General features: G+C 30.9%; 1 non-coding gene across 1 annotated transcript; it reads left to right on the forward strand.

Annotated features, from left to right (window-relative positions):
* Positions 1-19,048: 19,048 nt before the first annotated feature.
* LOC133787291 (small nucleolar RNA R71) lies at positions 19,049-19,155 on the forward strand. The gene has a single exon (XR_009872321.1). It is a non-coding gene; the product is annotated as a small nucleolar RNA R71 (small nucleolar RNA).
* The last annotated feature ends 1,278 nt before the right edge of the window (positions 19,156-20,433 follow it).

Consider the following 20,433-nt stretch of genomic DNA (forward strand, 5'->3'; position numbering starts at 1 on the left):
CATGGCCTCGCCCATGGAATCGCCCATGGCCTCTCCCACGGTCTCGCCCACGGTCCCGTGCCCATGGCCTTGGAGGTGAGAATACTCACAAGGGGCAAGGTACATGCATCAATATGGAATGTGCCTACAAACCTAAAGAAGTCAGAGTACGGATATAGTACCCCTCCTAGACAAGTAGTGGGAATGCCAGGAGTGGGTATGCAAGGATAGGAGTTATGGTCCGTACGTCTACGGCCATAGGTCAGAGCCGACACCACTACCTCCTGCGCCACTACGCCTGCCACCACGCATCAGACATGGATACAGACAAGTAGTGGAGACATCCTCCTGACACCTGCTCCTGTACGGGGTGTACGACCACAGCCTCTGGAGCCACTCCCCTGACACAGTACGTATGTACCACTTGGTCGCCTGGACCACTATGTACCTAAGGCCATTAGAGCCTACTATAAAATGAACTCTAAAACCATCTGAAAGGGGGTTGGAAATTTTACTGTAGCAGAGGTTTGAGTGTGAATGAAAGACTGAATTCTCCATTACTGTTCTATCATTGTTCTTGAGGTATTGTTCAAGTTTTTACAGTTTACCGATCAGTGATCTTGATTTGATAATTTTTCCAACTTAACTTCGTTGACGAGTTCTCACCGTCAACACCTTTTATTTTCTTGAGTTCTTTTATTCCTTCCAGCTTTTCCTCTATTCTGAAGTTGTTTTTGAACTAAGAGAGATGAGTAGGTATTTAGCAACTTTATTTTATAATTTAATTTATATTAATAACAAGGATGGAAGGAATCCATTGAGCGTTTCTGTGGCTGCCTAGTAATAATTTTACAGAATAGGTCTATATCTATATGCAAATTTATATTATTTAGGCTTCTTTCTTTGATACTTTTGATAATTAATATGGTTTTTTAAGAGTTACTATAAGCACTTAACAATTTATGCGTTAATTTCATCTAATATAAATATTCAACTGATTGCTTTTTGACATAGTGGTTATATAATATTTTGTATTGATTGCTTTTAGCCAGGTCTTAATGAGAAATTAAAAGGCATGAAGCAACATGCTTTTAGATCAGTTCACTTAATATTATTGACTTCGATTTAAAAGGAATGATTTCTTTTTTCTTATTATTTTTAAAATAAATTTTGGGAGAAGAAAAGAGTGGAAATGGATTATGCAAACAATGATATTCTTGGAAAAGCAGTTGAGAAGAGTCTTAGCAGCATTCTAGCAAGTGAGTTTTATTTAAAGATGCGTGTTAGATTTAAAATTATTCAAAAATATTATTATTTGCATAGATTGATATGGTAAATAACTTAAATGTATTGAAAACTATATTTTATGTTATAAGAGAATTTGAAAACTAATATTGGTGGGGCTTTAGTATGATTTATGCTTACTTAGTTGTGGCAGAGGAATTGGTTCGTAGTAATTAGTTGGAGGATGCCAATAGGGTTCTCTTGTGGGGTGGTGGTTTATTCTTGTCCCCTGTGCCTTTTTTTTAATTTTTTTTATGGAATATACGTGTACAAGTAATGTTAGCATTTTCTTTTTTATAAGTTGATGCAATGTATTGAGATTATTCCTTTTAAGGTTGAGGACTTCAGCTGTAGTTGTCTGAGTTATGATTGATGAATACAATAGTGATTGTATATAGTTGTTGCATATATAACATGTTCAGTTACGTTTTAATTGTATTCATAAGGTTTCTTGTTCTACTAATTTTCTTTATTGATTAAGATAATATATAATGTATTTTCTTAGCTATGCATATAATGAACTGTTCTAATAGGCGATAATAAATAAAGCAATCTATATTTGTTTTGATATGAGTTTTTGCTGCTAAACCATCTAAGGGCTTCTCTTTTCTTCACTCCATCCCACTCTTGTTGAATTTGATTGTTGGTTTGTTTAATCAAAGAGGTGTTCTCTGCATTTTCTTTTCTACTTGGCTATTATTAGTATTCATTGAAAGGCTTATATGGGAATAAAATTGATCTCAAGAGTCAAGACAGTCCATGGTGGTAAAGCAATTGTATATGAACCTATCATTTTTAATATCTATTTCCACTGAACCATTGATAATGAACCAATATCACTCTTCTTCATTGGCTGTAATAGCTTTTGGGGAATGTGGGCCCTTGTGTGTTTTCTTGACCCTGTTTACCTTTTGGGGAACTGAGGCATTTATAAAGGGATCTCATATTTTCATCTCAGCTAGGTTTGGTTCATTTGGCTATTTTTTCACTTTCAAGGTATTCATTATTGTAGAGAAAATGCTCAAGATAGAACAAACTTTCATAGATTTATCATTTCCCTTATTTGTATTGATAATAAATCTGATTTTTTTCATCCTCTTAAATTGGAATACAAATTGTTTTTGGTTTTTTGTTCTTTATATATGTGTTGAGTCTGCTTTTCTTTTTATTGTTGGTTTTATTTCAAACTGTTGCATTATTGTTGGCCTTTGCTATTAGTTTTTCTGCTGCTTTTGCTGCCTCTTGTCGTTGTATTTAAGATTTTTGTTGTTCTTTTTATTTTGTGAGCTCTAGTTTCCAATGACTCTATAGTGGGTTTGGATAGTTTCTTGGTTGTAAGAGTTGTAATTTTTTTTAATGATGACTCCTAATTAAAGGTCGAATGATGTTGATAGTTTATTAATTGGTATGTAATTTTTCTTTCATTTTAGTGGCTTCATTGGATTTCAAATTGGAGGGAACTTTATTTGCAGCAGTTTGCAAGGGGTATGTTTTCTTTTATTTTTGTTAAAATACTTTGCAAATGTTAGAGGAGTTTGAATATCTTAGATATTCATCCATAGTGAAGTAGGTTCTGAGATTATTATTATTGTGTGCTGCGGTGATAACGGAAGGTTGAGAACTTGTGTGTATTAGTGAAGTAGGTTCTGAGAAATTTGTGTGCTGCGGCGAGATAAGGAAGAAAACTTGTGCGTTGTTTGAATAAGGGAAATGATAAATCCATGAAAGCCCTCCAATTTAATACATCTAGAATTTATCGCTGAATTAAATTCAATCAGTTCTCAATACAAACACCTAAACTTGCAAGAATTAGCTGACCAATTAGCAGTAGACATCAAAACTGCCAAAGCCCTCAAGCTTAAACTGCTGGTACATATTCTTCTCTATTTTTCGTAAAAGCAATGTATGATCTCCCTCATTCTACAACTATTTCGTTGATCATTAAATGATGTGTTTGTGTCCTAGGTAGGCATGTTCATTCCTCAAATACATATTGCTGGATACATGCATATATGGACTTTGTGTTAAAACATATACCCACAAATACAAATACTTTACATTTATAGCACATTCCTAAAGGTTTTTGATATAACATTTATTACTGTTTCTCTCTATCTTTTGGGAAGTTGAAAACAATATCTTCTATCCATAGCAATATTGTTTTGTTTTTCTTATTTTTGGAAGGCTCCCAAACATAGTTTTTGCCTTTCTTATAAGCTACAATTTATAGTATCCAGGCATGTTTCTATTTTTTTAAACCAAAATCATGTCTGTTCCAGACTTTCAGGGTGCAAAAAAATAATATGTTACCAAGCAAGAAGGCCTAAAAAGTGCAGTCATTTGAAAACAGTTTAAGCTGGAATGTGTATGAAAATAAACATTCAAAAACAAAACAAAATTATACATGCATGATAGCAACCAAATAAAGAAATGACACGCTTCTATAAAATATTGAACAGTTAACAGAAAAGTCGCCAAAATAAAAGTCTTAACCAAGCCTACCCAAAAGAGTGTTCTGAACCTTTGAATCATTATCAACCACCTCTTGTTCCTCTTCAATTTCTTCATCATAATTTTCATCGTCAAATACAGATGCAGTAGGCTTCAAAGTAGCCAATGAATTAGAAATGTATGCCTTTTTGGGCAAAAGATAGTCCTCCTCAGTGGCCGCTTGAACCTCTGGTCCTTCATATTGCTCATCAAAGTCTTCATAATCAACAGCATCTTCAGCCTTCTCATCATAATCTATGTGTGAGAGAAACACAATGAACATAATCAGAAAGTTTGACAAAATGAAATGAGCTAAACCATAGACTTTAGAAAACATATTATTTATACATTATTTTATTTTGTTTAATAAGAACTAGAGTCTACTATTGTCAAAGACAAAATATAAAGGAGATGAAAAGTCCACTGAAATCCAAATAACAAAAAATGCTCAATCTCTTAAAAAACCAAAAATACAATTCCTGAATTCTTTTTAAACAAATCACTGAGATGCCTACTTTAGCCCAAATAATATCAATCTCTTTTTCAATATTAAAAAATTTATCTTGTCCCTTTCTAAGCACAATGACCAACAAATAGCCATCGCAGCAGAATCCCATAGCTACTTTCTATTTTCGTTACCCACTCCTAAAAATTGAAACTTAACAAATTTACAGAGTACTGTAAAGTAATCCAAAAAGCCTCCAACTATAAATAGTTTTACATTTATCCACAATCTTTCAGAAAAAGGCAATGAATAAATAAATGATTGACTGTCTCATTGCTGGTTTTGTGCAAAACACCAACTCAGAGACAGAGCAGAATCATCCTTTCCAATAGACATAGTGAGTTCCATTCATGTAGAAAGTAAACAGCTAAAATCTTAGAATTTAAAGTTGTCCTTTAAAAGTACTTCCTCAATTTCACAATCATCCCAAAATCTAAGTCTTTCTTCTATTTCTACCTTAACCCTCACCTGAATATGCAAATATTGTACAGTGAAGAATCATGTTGATTCTAGGTTCTCCAAGCAAGAGTTTTCTATGACAGCTATTGTGATGTAATACTAGTGATCTACTTATGGGTTCAAATCAAACCATTACACTAAAGAAACTGAGAAATGCCAGGGTCCTCCAAAAGTATAAAGAAACTCTTCAAGAGGAGTATAGCAATTTGGCATTCTATACTTGTCAAATATACACTTATAGGAACCAAAAATTCTACAAAGAAGTACATAGGATATGTAAAGCTACCTCACATATATATATATATATTCTCTTAGTCACTAAGTAGACTAAGTGCTGGCACTAAGAATATTCTCTTAGTCAACATATGTCTTTTATTTATTTATTTTTTGCTGGCAGTGGCTACTAAAACGGTCGTATGTAATGTAAAAATTCTACATTTTTATGGAGTGGAAAAAGTAAATATAAAATAATATGAGGATAAAAGTGGCAAAAATGGACCAAGAGATGCTTATCCGCTCTTTTACTATTAGTATGACACTTTGAATTTTTATATCTTTGATGCCAAGAATGACTGTTTATTTCTTTCTTTCTGACTTTTATTATAAGTTTTTTTTTGTGATAATTGATAATATGTTGTTATATATGATTTTTGTAACTCATCAAAATTCGTACTAATTATAGAAATGGTTGATCAGAAACTAGTCAAAGAGTTTGCCAAGTACAAGATATGTCACCTCCATCTACAAAAGGAAAGAGGCCGAAACACATACCTACAGGAAAATTAGTTAAACTTCTCAATGAAAAGAGGAAGAGCTTTAGACTAAATTTCGAAATGGATAAGGTTATTGAAGAGAGATATGGAGCAAGTGCACAAAGGATGATGAATTGAAGGATTGAGCAAGTTTCACGCATGGTTTACTTTTGTGTATCTTGTAATGTTTCTATTTTTCATTTTTGAAGTAAAAATTGTTCAAGATTATAAAACTTTATTATGTTATGCTTTCAAACTTAAGTTAGAACTAAGATCTCATGAAGTAGACACATTCATGGTTTGAATTAGTTATTGTTTAATGTAATACTTATGGTTTATCAATCTATTGAGAATTACATTTTATGATTAATTTTGAATTTTTTTTTTATCAAAATACAATAATGAAAATCTTTTAATTAAAAAAAACCATATAAGTATACTTATCAAAATAAAATTTAAAATTTTATTTCTATATGTTATGATTTAAAAACATATTATAAGCGTAAAAAATCGTTATGGTTGATATAATATAACAAACTAAAAATGTTATCAAAATAATCAAATGTAACAGTTGAAAAGTGTTATGAAAAAAGTACAAGATTAAACTTCAAATTTATAACCAAAATCTCTATCTAAATGTTATTATTTGAATATTATAGCACCTAAATATGTGTTATTGAATAGTTTAAGATAACACCGAACATAACATTCAAAAACTGTTATAGAAAAGACTGGACTTTTAATAACAGGGGCTATGTTAGCATTTTCAGAAGTGTTATCAATAGTCCCGGTTAGCAGTTTTTAAGTGTTATGAATACTGTTTTTTCTTGTAGTGAAGATTCCTACAACACAACGCAACTGAAAACTAGACTAGAAACCCATTAAAAACCTATTTCAATCACTGAAACTTTCTAACTCAAGAACACAAAACCCAGCCATGGAAACACCATAACTCAGCCATTAAACCTTAAATTCGAGCTTACCGCAGCTGCAGAACCAATCCTCCAAGAGCTTTCTAGCCTAACTTCCAAGGTTCTAGCCTCAATTTAATATTCAAATCCAAAACCCAAAAACCACTTAGAACACAACCAAAATCTCAGAGTTTGAACAACAGAAAATGAGAATCAAGCTTTACCTTAGTCCTGGTTGAATTCCTTTGCTAAAATTGAGCTAATCCCTCAAGATCCAAGCCTAAATCACAGAGCTTTCAGCTGAGTTCCTTTAAATTCCAAGAGTTTCCTTTAAGAGAGAAAGAGGAAAGAATCATTTTATTATGTTCTAATGTTTTCTACCATTCCATAAGTCTATCCTTAGGCAATTAAGCTAATCCCAAAGCTCGGGGTATCGGAAACGTCCCCGAGAGCAAAATAGTAAAATTCCCCAATATTCCCACCTAGACTTCCTAACCTCAAATATATCTCAAATTATTTATTTTCATAACCCGGTAATCTAAATAACCACTCAATACCTAAAACAACCCTTGACTTGTCCAAAGTCAAATATTAAGCCCCGTTGTGACTTTCCCGCTATCTAGCTCCCTAAGATCGCCTCAAGTCGCCTACTGCAGATTTACCCACATAATAATGTGGTTCTCACAAGTATAACATTTAATCACATTTACATTCATATAATCATACAAGAATTCTTATCATGTAATCATGCATTAAATCAATAAATTCACACATAAACCAATTATGCCCTCCCGACACACTAATTAAGGCCCTTAAGTCATATTAGTGATTTTGGGTCGTTACAAGTAGAAATCTGCAAAGATTGCTTATACCACGTATAATTTCGTGTGTTCTTTACTTTATGTTCGTTTTTATCTTCTGGTGATAAACTGTTTAAACATATCTGGTTTCTGTTCAAACAGTCTCTGTGTCTGTTTAAACATTTCTGTAACAGTTCAGCAATTAATTATTTAATTTGAATAATTAAGTTGGTAAACATAAAAAACGGAATTTCAATTTTCTTTTAGTTGTGCTGAGTTTTGACATGGTTTAATACTTTTCGTCAAACATAACATTGTTTTAGAAGATGAATGGCTTTTTCAATTCCAATCATGTCAATTGGTACATGCTATCTTGCCATAGTTCTTTCATTTAGTTTGAGAACATTATTGTGACATGTAACTTCTTTTCATCCTAACCAAATTTAAATAGTCGATTACTAGGTGACAAAGATGAGAATTGCTCTTCTTTCTTTGTTTGAAGAAGTCTATGATTGCATATGAGTATTAAGCCCCGTTTGGGAGAGATTTTTGAAAAGCTAAAATAGCTTTTTTGAGAAGTTGAAGACCAAATTGTGTCTTTGCTGCATCATTTAACTTGAAATCGAGCCAAAAAAAATTAATGGTCTACTCATCAAATGTGGATTCTCTTTTAGCATATTTGCTTCCAGTGCTCTAGTAGATCATCGCAATCTGTTGTGCCATTTTATAATTTTTCATTTCCTAATAGTTTTAACTGGGTTTTTGCATATATTCTACTTATTCAAACAGGAGGTTTACAAATATGTTTATTTATAGGTGTTCTCGAATTTAAACTTTATATATATATTATTGTTTGTAACTGAATGAAAAATTGGATTCTATGTAATAAGTTTAACTACATCTTATTAAAGATTTCACTCTAAAGCACTTCTACAACTGTATTGGCCCTTAGTAAATTGCAGCTTGCATTGCATTATTGGAGAAATTTGAGCCCAGTTCGGCAGTTTTGTTGGAATGGCTGGTTGAAAACTTTTTTGTTTCCAGTGCAAATGTGCTATATAGCATAGAATAATTTTCACATTTCCCCTCAGGTTCCATTTAATTATGGCTCAATTTGGTTTCCTAGGCATACAGGTAAGAGGCAAAGAGAATTCAAATCAATCCACAACTACGTAATTGTGATATTTAGCAAGTGACAATTCAGTCCTTTAGATCTCAAAAATCCATTTCAAAATAATGTACTATTTTTATGCATCTAATCCATGTACAAATTTATTAAATTAAATTTTGAAAAATTGAAATGTAATATTATGCCAATGTTTAAAAATATTATACTAAAATAGTTTTCATATTCTGCCGAACCAATAAGATATTTTGATAAATTCAGTTTTTTTAAATTAAAAAATAGTTCACCACTTTTCAGTAACAAAGGTGTGGTTTGATTGTAAAACAAAAATGGAACGGTAATGGTTATAGGAATTTAATGGCATAGAATGAAAATTTTATTTTATTTTTTGTTTGGTAGAGACATTGGAATGAGTAATAAAAATTACTATGTTTGGTATAATATTGAATGGAATGGAATTATATTATTTTGACTAAAATACATATACTCTACTCATATATAATATATATTTTAATCAAATTATCATTATTTTTAAATGTTAGCTTTTATTATATACCATATTATCATTTTTATTCTAAATAATTTTTTATTAAATTACCCTTATATACAAATTAAACGATAAATAATATATGTTATACTTAAATATTTTGTAGAAAGAAGTTTAATAAAATATCATTAATTCTAAAAAAATATACTTAATTGAACGAAATTTTTTAATTTAATTTAATTAAAAAATTCACAAAATCTAATTTTATATTAAATTTAAATCTTAGTAAGATATATATTTCAATTTTAATAGTTTGTAATTGGTGCAATATTTTAAATAATATAAAATTTTAAGATGAGTGTTAAATTTAATATATGTCTAAATTAATTAAATAATATAATTTTGTATAATAAAAACTTATTTTTATTGCATAATATATAAAAAGTATTTTCAAATATATAATAAAAATGATGTAAAAACAACAAGTATAATAATGATATAAAAGTAAATAAGGTTTATAATATAATATTAGAATCAATTTTTTTAGTAATATATAAATTATATAATAATATAAAAGATGGAATGAAATTGCTTTTCAACCCAATTTTGAGTGGAATAATAATTCCATCAAAAAGTGTAATTATATTTTCATTGGAAAACCTTTCCTATTTAATTTTACCAACCAAACAATGGAATGGAATAAAAATGCATTCCATTCCATTCATTTCTTTTTCATTGCCTCAAACCAAACACTACCTAAATTCATATTTTCATTTAAGAATCATAGTTTTTAAAATCATAGTTTTTCAATCACGAACCAATTAACCCCTAACTTTCCTAGATGAGAAAAATATTCTTCATATTTAAACTTTGGAGAGAGGCTTGAAAAATTGGAGAAGAACTCAAGAATTGTTGTTATTTTGTTGAGGAAATTACACCAAATTTAAAAAATAAAAATTAAAAATAAAAAGCTTTGAAAAAATGGCACTTATTTTTTTTTCTTAAGTTACTTATGGTATATTATTTTTGTTTACATTTTTATGGGAGATTTTTTGCCATTATATGTAGTATTTTATTTTTAGTAGCTAGTTTTAATATGTTTTGAGTTTATTTTTATAATTTTAATCTATTTCTAATATTTTTTTACCATTCATATTTTATAAAAAGTTTTCTTTTACATTTATTTTTTTTAAAAAAAAGAAAAAGAAAAACTGAGATCTTCTTCACCATGTTTTTTATTCTCATTTCTTCTTCTTCTTCTTCTTCTTCTTCTTCAACCTTTTCTCCGCAGTAACTGATTACCACTATCAAAACATTATTGATTTTGATTTTTTTATGTGGTAGTAATCGTATGCCACTCTACCAATTCTTTTTAGTGATGTGTGGTATCGGTTACCACTATCAAAATTATTTTTAATTTTAAGTGATGTGGTTGTAATTGGTTACACGATAAAAATAATTTTAATTTTTCTTAGTAATGTATCATTATCAAAATACCAACTGAATTGTAACTGGTTACTTAGTCAGATCTGGAAAAAAAATATATATAAAAAAAGAAACTAAATTGATTATGATGATAACTGGTTACAGCTAGACTTGCAAAAAGCTTGATTTGAAAAGAAAAAAAAGGAACCAGTTGCAATGGGAACTGGTTACTTATCTAGAGAAAAAATTAGAATCAAACAAAAAATCTAAATTGATCATAATCGTAACATGTTACATCTAGGTTTTAAAAAAAAATATATTAGATCTGAAAAAAAGAACTATTCGCCATGGTACCTGGTTACTTAGTCATGTGTGAAAAAAATAGATCTAAACAAAAAAAATCTAAATTGATCGTTATCGTGACTGGTTACAAGTAGGTCTGAAAAAAAATAGATATGAATAAAAAGAATCAATCGTTATTGTACCTGGTTACTTAAACAAATTAAAAAAAATAGATTTGAACAAAAAAGCTAGAACAAAACATGATGGTAACCGGCTATAGTTAGGGCTTGAAGAAATAAAAATCAAATCTAAAGTGCAAAATCAGATTTAAAATGCAAAAATTAAATGTGCAAAAGAAGAACAAGAACAAGTACAAAAATGACTAACATTAAAACCAAAAATAGAAAAAGCAGAAGAAGAAAAAAAATACGAAGAAGAAGAGGATGGCGAAGAAGAAGAAGAAGAACCAAAGCTTTGTTGAGATATGGTGTTTGGGTGACTGGAGCGCTACCATTACCGAGAGATAAACGTCGAAGAAATGATCTAAAGTACGTGAGGGAGAGAGGAGAGACTAAGAGTGAGAGAGAATTTTTTGTATTTTTGTTTTTGATAATCTAATTTTTATATTTTATGGAGCTACCACATTTTAAATTTATTTTATGCAAAACTTACCATATTTTATGGTATTTCTTTTTAGTCCATAAATATAGAAACTAACTTAACTTTTCCCATATTTATGTAATCTCCTTTGTTTTGTTTATTGGGCCAAAAAAGAAGAGGAAAACGAAGCATTTGGAGCCTATGGGCTTTAACCTGCCTAGAGAGAAAGGAGCAGCCCACCCATACAAAATGCAGCTGCCCGCCCATGTAGAGGAGAGCTCGGCCGCACCATGTTGGAGCCCTGGAGCCCACCCTACCAAGTCACCCATGGAGCCCACCCCACTTTGGTGGGTTGGGCTGGCATTTAAGCGGGCTACACCTGCCTTAAATTTTTTTTTCTTTTCTTGGTACCAACCGAGTGCCATTTTGTTATTGCTAGGCTGCTTTTCCTTTTATTTTATATACACACCAACACACACACACACATATATATATTTATATACTTGTTCGTACATATGTTTACATACTTTTCTCTTCTTCTTCTTTACACACATTCACGTGTGTATATATATATATTAGATACAAGCATGTTTGTTTAGTTTTATTTATAGAATTTATTAATTATTTTTATTAAATTTGGTATCATTGTCATATAAATTTGAAATAAATAAACAATATTATATATAAAAAAATGATATAAACATATTAAATGAAAAATTAAACCAAAACATTGATGGACCCAAAACGGGTATGTTTAAAAATTTATATATCGCAAGCGCACGAATCGTCCATATAGAATAGTGATCGTAAGCAAGGATGTCGAACCCAAAGGAGTTGTCTAAAATCGAAAATGAAACTATTTTAAATCAAAAGTAATAAATTCTAACCTAGTTCCAAAGATTGATAAGTTTTAATTAACATAAAATAAAAGAAAAAAAATAAAGCTATTTAAGATAATGAAAATAAACCAATAATGAGTTGAAAATAAGTATTAAAAGAAAAGATTATTAAGATACCAGAATCCACAAAATGTAAGTTTAATAATATTTATTAGTATATTGATTCCCAAGTTTTAGTGATAGTTAAAATAATTTAAACTATCATTTTTCAAAAAAGATTTATAATTTTAAACACAAATTTCTTATAAAAAGATAAGATTTTTCTTCACTTTTCAAAATTATAATTTCAAAGCATTTAGTGTAAATCAATCTAATGAAATAACAATTAAATCAATGAACATTATTTATAAGGCAAAACATAATATTTTTGTTCTAAGCATGGATGTGTACAATTTAATGACACACCTTACACAAAGAATATTATGTTTATGCACTAATGAAGAACAAAGTGTAAATATGTTCTAACAATATAAAATACAAGATATTTAAGATGAAAGAAATATATGAAGAAGAAAAATCCAAAGACTTTGTTGCATTACAAGGGAAATCAACATACAACATAAATATTACCTAGTTACAAGTTGTTTCATCATGATCTTAATAATCTTATGAAAAAGATTAGAAGCACATAACTAGAATAGAAATTACAAAATAAAAGACATACATACTTGCAAAATGCTCTTGAAAAACCCAAATGGAAGAGAGAATGGTAGATAGAAAATGAGAGAAAAAGATGGTAACCAAAACATTAAGCACCCCAAAAATGGTCTTCAAAACCCTTATTTATAGCCAAAATGAGATTATTAAGATAATCAATTTAAATTAAGTAAATTGATTAAATTAATAATAATATGGTAAATAGGGGTAAAATGTAGGAGTGATGATGATTTTGGGGTAAAAATTGTGTAGAAAATGGGTGAAAAGTGTGGCATTTTTAGACAAAAGGGACAAAAAGTACATTATGGGCTCAAGAATTGGAGGCTTTGGCTGTTGGGCGGCTGTGGGCGTGTGGTGCCAGGCAGGCCAAAGGTGGCTAGCAGCTGATATTTGGCAGAGGAGAAGGCAGGCCAAAGGTTCGGGCCTACAGGTGTCTTCGGCCCACATGGGCTGGCTGGTTATGTGATGGAGGCAGCTGGGCCTTGGAGCTGGAATGGGCCGAATGGGTGGCTGTCTTGGGCAATTATGCTAGAGGCGTGAGCTTCATTGCTGGGAGGGAAATTCTGAGAGAAAAATGGGACAGGTGGCAGCTGGATGATTGATTGCTGGAAGGGAGCTGCTAGATCAATTATGCTAGGCGTTGGAGGCAAAATTTCATATGCTGAAGGAGGAATTGACTTGAGGGAAGCTTGGAGTGAAGGCCACGTGGCAGCAGACTTGGTGGCATCAATTGGTGATGCTGAGAAGAATTGATGGGCGTGGAGAAGGCAAGGAATAATTGAGCTTCATGTGATATGTGATGAAGGCAGTTGCTTGGAGATGCACGTGGGCCTAAGGTGGCAGGCCCAATTGGGAAAATGCCAATGCCATTTTTTCTTTTCTTCACAAATACCACTTTTGATTTCTTTACTATTTTTCCAAAAATACAATATAATTCCTACAAGATAAAAATAAATTAAATAACAATCAAATATTTTCAATTATAAATAAATTATATTAATTATTTGAAAATATTGATTATAACTTAATTTAATATAGCATTTAAGTTCAAAAGAATTACATTTTTAACTTCTATCTTAACAATACAAATTTCATATAATTAAATTACAACATATTATAATAAAATATCTATAAAAACATATAAAAATCTAGAAAACTACAATAAGACTAATAAATTAAAAATTACATAAAAACTTAATAAGTTAATTAAAAACTCAAGAACTAAGCAACAATTATCATATAAAATATGGTAAAATAACTCTATTTTGTAGAGTTATCACACCCCCAAACTTAAAGTTTTTCTAGTCCTCAAGCAAAAGAAAAATTAAAATACACATTTTTTTTATTGGTGATATAAAAATGATTTTCTCAAAAATTGCACAATGAAAATAAATCTCAGAAATTATTATGAATAAAAGTTAAGCTTATGTAATTAATTAAATTGTCAATTTTGCTTTTAGAAAATAGGTTTTCATTAAAATTATTTTTCACTTAAACTTATAGGAAATAAGAGTGTTTATGAAAAATGTAATTTTTGTTACAAGCAAAATTGACCCTATAATTAAAAACAAAGCTTAAAAATTATTCATATTTTTAAGAGAATTAATTTCAAACTCAATCAGAATTTTTATCATTGAAAATGAAAAATATCACCAAAATTTTTTTTTTTTAAAATATATTATTTTTTTTTGAATTTTTATGAAAATGAACAAATAAATAACAAATCAACAACATATAAATTTTTTTTTTTTCAAACAAACATAAATAACATAAATAAAACACAAAACATACACAATAAAACATAAATAACATAAATAAAACACAAACATGCACAATAAAACTCGATACCCCCAAACTTAATTTAAGCATTGTCCTCAATGTGTCAAAATATAAATATAAATTAAAATTGACAAGAGTGTAAGGTTTAGAATGGTCGTACCTCGATATTGTGCATTGCGAAGAGAGAACAAGATACAACTAACAAAAATTAAATCACACATAAAACAACAATACAAATAAAACACAAGTTATCAAGATCACATAGGAATTAAAGAGCATGGTAAACAGGGTCCTCAAGGAGTATCTCATCCACTTCATCAGATTTTAATTCTAGAAATGGTTTTAATTTTTGTCCATTAACTTTAAATATATCACCATTTTTAGGATTTTCAATTTCAATAGCTCCATGTGGAAAAACAATACGAACAATGTAAGGACCGGACCACCTAGAGCGTAACTTTCCCGGGAATAAATGCAAACGAGAGTTGTATAAAAGGACTTTCTGACCTGGATAAAAATCTTTTCTCAAAATATTTTTATCATGGTAAAATTTCATACGATCCTTATATTTTTTTGAATAGTCATAAGCATCATTCCTAATTTCGTCTAGTTCATTTAGTTGAAGCTTTCGTTTCTCACCTGCTTTGTCTAAAGAAAAGTTTAACTGGTTAATTGCCCAAAAGTCTCTATGTTCTAACTCAACAGGTAAATTGGCATGCCTTCCCATACACAAGTCTGTAGGGTGACATGCCAATGGGCGTTTTGTACGCGGTACGATACGCCCATAATGCATCAGTGAGTCTTAAGGACCAATCTTTCCTAGTTGGATTCACAGTTTTTTCTAAAATGTGCTTAACTTCCCTATTAGACACTTCAACTTGACCACTAGTTTGTGGGTGATATGGTGTTGAGACTTTATGCGTAATGCCATATTGTTTCATCAAATGTTCAAATGGCCTATTACAAAAGTGTGTACCGTTATCACTAATGATAGCACGCGGTGAACCAAAACGGGAAAACATATTTTCTTTTAAAAACCGAAGCACAACTTTGTGGTCATTAGTGTGGCATGCAATAGCTTCAACCCATTTAGACACATAATCAACTCCAACAAGTATATAAAGATTACCAAAAGAGTTAGGAAATGGTCCCATAAAATCAATGCCCCAAACATCAAATATGTCAATAATAAGAATAGGATTTAAAGGCATCATGTTTCTTTTAGTTAAACTTCCTAACTTTTGGCAACGTTCACAAGCTTTACAATAAACATATGTATCATGAAAGATAGTAGGCCAATAAAAACCACATTGTAAAACTTTAGCAGCTGTTTTCTTACCACTAAAATGTCCTCCACATGCATGATCATGACAGAAAGATATGATTTTAGATTGATCACAGTTTGGAATGCATCTTCTAATTATTTGATCAGGGCAGTATTTAAACAAGTAAGGATCATCCCAAATAAAGTTTTTCACCTCAGAATAAAATTTAGATTTATCATGCTTAGACCAATGAGATGGTATTTCTTTAGTGACCAAATAATTAACAATATCAGCATACCAAGGCAAGGAAGAAACATGCATCAATTGTTCATCAGGAAAAGTTTCAGTGATAGGGGTGGAATCATGTATAGTTTCAACAACTAGTCTAGATAAATGATCAGCAACAACATTTTCAGATCCTTTTTTATCACGTATTTCTAAGTCAAATTCTTGTAAAAGCAGGATCCAACGGATCAAACGAGACTTAGCATCTTTTTTTGATAAGAGATATTTTAATGCAGCATGATCAGAGTAGACAATAATTTTAGACCCTAACAGATAAGATCTAAATTTCTCCAATGCAAAAACAACAGCAATCAATTCTTTTTCGGTTGTGGAGTAATTTAATTGAGCATCATTTAAAGTTTTGCTAGCAAAGTAAATTAGATGAGGTATTTTTTCAAGTCTTTGTCCTAAGACAGCACCTATAGCATAATCAGAAGCATCACACATTATTTCAAAAGGTATTTTCCAATCAGGAGGTCGAATAATGGGTGCAGTAGTCAACAAATTTTTTAATTTTTCAAAGGCAACATGGCAATTACTATCAAAGACAAAAGCATTTTCTTTTCCAAGTAAATGGCATAAAGGCCGAGAAATTTTGCTAAAGTCTTTTATAAATCTTCTATAAAAACCGGCATGGCCTAAGAATGATCTAATTTCTTTCACAGTTTTAGGTGGAGGAAGTTTTGAAATAAGATCAACTTTAGCTTTATCAACTTCTATTCCATCAGATGAGATTACATGACCTAAAACAATTCCTTTTTTAACCATAAAATGACATTTTTCCCAGTTAAGCACAAGGTTTTTCTCTTTGCAACGAATTAAAACAAGTGAAAGATGGTGCAAACATTCATCAAAAGAGGAACCGAACACAGAAAAATCATTCATAAATACTTCAAGAAATCTTTCAACCATGTCAGAAAAAATCGAAATCATACATCTTTGAAAAGTCGCGGGTGCATTACATAATCCAAAAGGCATGCGACGATAGGCAAAAGTCCCAAAAGGGCATGTAAATGTAGTCTTTTCTTGATCTTCTGGGGCAATGGGGATTTGGTTATATCCCGAATACCCATCAAGAAAACAATAATATGCATGGCCAGCTAATCGTTCAAGCATTTGATCAATAAAAGGTAATGGAAAATGATCTTTTCTAGTAACATTATTCAACTTTCTATAATCTATGCACACTCTCCACCCCGTTTGTACTCTAGTAGGGATTAATTCATTTTTCTCATTTTCAACAACTGTGATCCCAGACTTCTTAGGCACAACTTGAACTGGACTAACCCACTGACTATCAGAAATAGGGTAAATGATACCTACGTCTAACAATTTTATGACCTCTTCTCTAACTACTTCTTTCATATTTGGATTTAGCCTTCTTTGACATTCCCGAGAGGTTTTAGCATTCTCTTCTAGATGGATTCTATGCATACATATGGATGGGCTAATTCTTTTAATGTCTCCAATGGTCCAACCTATGGCTTCTTTATGTTCTCTAAGGACATCTAACAATTTACCTTCTTGTTCTTTATCTAGAGCGGATGCTATGATAACAGGTAAGGTTTCAGACTCTCCGTGAAAAGCATATTTTAAATTTTCTGGCAAAGGTTTAAGGTCTAACTTTGTAGACTCAGAAATTGATTGAACATGACCTAAGGGTGAAAAATGTTCAACTTTGGTTTCATTTAAGGGTATAGGCTCTACCAAAGAATTAACATCATCATTAGAGTCATCAACATGCAAGTTCATACCAAAGTATTTTTCACAAAAATCAAATAAGTCATTTCCATCATTTTCACAAATACTATCTATCATGTTAACTTCATGCACTTCTTCACACTCAACAGATTTAACCACATTAAAAACATTCAATTCAACAGTCATATTTCCAAAAGATAATTTCAAAACACCATTACGACAATTTATGATTGCATTAGATGTAGCTAAGAATGGTCTACCTAAAATGATAGGAATTTGAGCATGCATATTTTCCACAGGTTGAGTATCAAGAACAATGAAGTCAACAAGAAAATAAAATTTATCAACTTTTATCAAAACATCCTCTATAATGCCTCTAGGAATTTTCACAGAACGATCGGCTAATTGAAGAGTTATAGAGGTAGGTTTTAGCTCACCAAGACCAAGTTGCTTATAAACAGAATAAGGCAATAAATTTACACTAGCACCCAAATCAAGTAAAGCTTTGTTAATAAAATGATCACCAATAATGCATGAAATTGTGGGACACCCAGGATCTTTATATTTAACAAGACTCTTATATTGAATAATGGAACTAGCTTGTTCAGTTAAAAACGCCTTTTTAGGAACATTAGTGTTTCTTTTAACAGTACAAAGATCCTTTAAAAATTTAGAGTAGGCAGGAATTTGTTTAATGGCATCTAAGAAAGGGATATTGATACTAACTTGTTTAAAAACTTCTAAGATGTCATTATATTGGCCGCCTTTTTTAATTGGAAGCAATCTTTGTGGGAATGGGGCTTTTGGAATGAAAGGATGGATTGGAATTTCTTTGTTTGATCAGTCATTGAGATTAGAACTAGAAGGCTGACTCATGAAAAGTTCGGATGGTTTCTCCAATTTGGATTGTAGGTGGATGAAAATGGGCTATCATTTGGTTTCCCATAAGTATGAAGTGCATTGGCCTCCTCAGAAAAGGCTTCTTGGTAGGAAGGGCATGATTGGGCATTATGGCAAGGACTAGAACATATAGAACAAACATCTTTTCTAGGTTGAATTGGAGAGTTTATAGTTTGGCTTATGGCTAAAGCTTCTACTTTTCTCGCTAATTTATCTAAGGATGTTCTTAAGTCTAATTCTTCTTTTACTTCATACCTTCCTCCTCTTTTTGGTGAATTAGTTGACCTAGACCTAGGATCAAAATAATTCCATTGTTGTGAATTGACAGATAAATCTTCAAGGGCGTCCCACGCCTCTTGTCCTTGAAATTTTAAAAATTTTCCAGTATGCATAGATTGAATCATTTGACGATTAGAGGGAGTCAAACCATCATAAAAATATTTTACAAGTCTCCATTTTTCAAAACCATGATGAGGACATTTTAATAATAAATCTTTAAATCTTTCCCAACATTCATAAAACTCTTCATTATCTTTTTGAAAAAACTCGGAGATTTCTCTCCTTAGACTATCAGTTTTAGACATAGGAAAAAATTTCAGTAAGAATTTATTATAAAGTTGATCCCATGTAGTTATAGACCCCGTGGGAAGGGAATTTAACCAGGCTTTTGATTTGTCTTTTAATGAAAAAGGGAACAATCTTAGTTTGACCGACTCATCAGAAAAATTTTGAAATTTAAATTTTGAGCAAATTTCTAAGAAATCTTTGACATGCATGTAAGGATCTTCTCTATCTAACCCATAAAAAGATGGCAATAATTGAATGATTGCGGGTTTAAGCTCAAAATGAGTAGCAGAAGTAGTAGGTAAAACAATGCATGAAGGAGCATTAGATGAAATAGGTGCAAAATATTCAAGCAAAGTTTTTTCAGGCACAACATTTTCATCAACAGGATTAGCAATAGGTTCCATGATGCTCAAATTTTTACTAACACTTTTAATTTCAAACAAAGATAAACGTCTTTTTACTAATCGTTTTTTAGAGTTACGTTCCCAATGATGCATACAATTTTCACAAACAAGGCAACAATGATAATCTCAAACAAGCAATTTTCTGATGTGGAAGATCAGTTAAAACCGCAACCACAGAGCATACTTAGAATTTTTAGAGATTTCACAACAATATAATTCTTATGGTTTTCTTGTCCCCAGGCCATATTTGTTTCCACTTACTCGCGCACTACTAACAACTCCCCGAGGTTAATTAGTAGAGGCGGATGGGAATTTTGTTCAAATTTCCTTTAAGCAAATATTGCTTATGGTGAAAGGACAAGATTTAGGTTTCTCTTTTTTTTAAAACTATTTTTCACAAAGTTACACTAAAATATTAAAGAAGACAAAGAAAAATAAGGCAAAAATGAAATAAGACTGAAATTTAGGCCAGAGTAGGGAGGCATAGCATGCCATCAACCATAACAAAATTAAGGTAAAAACTAGGAGGCACAAGTGCCATCAACTTAAACATAAGATAGAGGACTAGGAGGCAAAAATTTCCATCAACTAGCTAGGAGGCAAAATTGCCATCAACTAGTAATTTGCGGAATTTAAATAAAATAAAAATACAACAAAATAAATAAAGAAAATTACAACAAAGGATAGATAGGAGGCACAAGTGCCGTCAACTAACAAAGATATAAAAGAAATGGAATTACAACAAAATTATAACAAAATTAGGAGGCACAAGTGCCATCGACTATAAAAATTAAAAGGATAGATAGGAGGCACAAGTGCTGTCAACTAAAAAAAAACAATAAATATAGAAATATAAGTATATATTTTTTATGGGTG

This window comes from Humulus lupulus, chromosome 6, assembly GCF_963169125.1.
Source record: "Humulus lupulus chromosome 6, drHumLupu1.1, whole genome shotgun sequence".
Taxonomy (NCBI): Eukaryota; Viridiplantae; Streptophyta; class Magnoliopsida; order Rosales; family Cannabaceae; genus Humulus; species Humulus lupulus.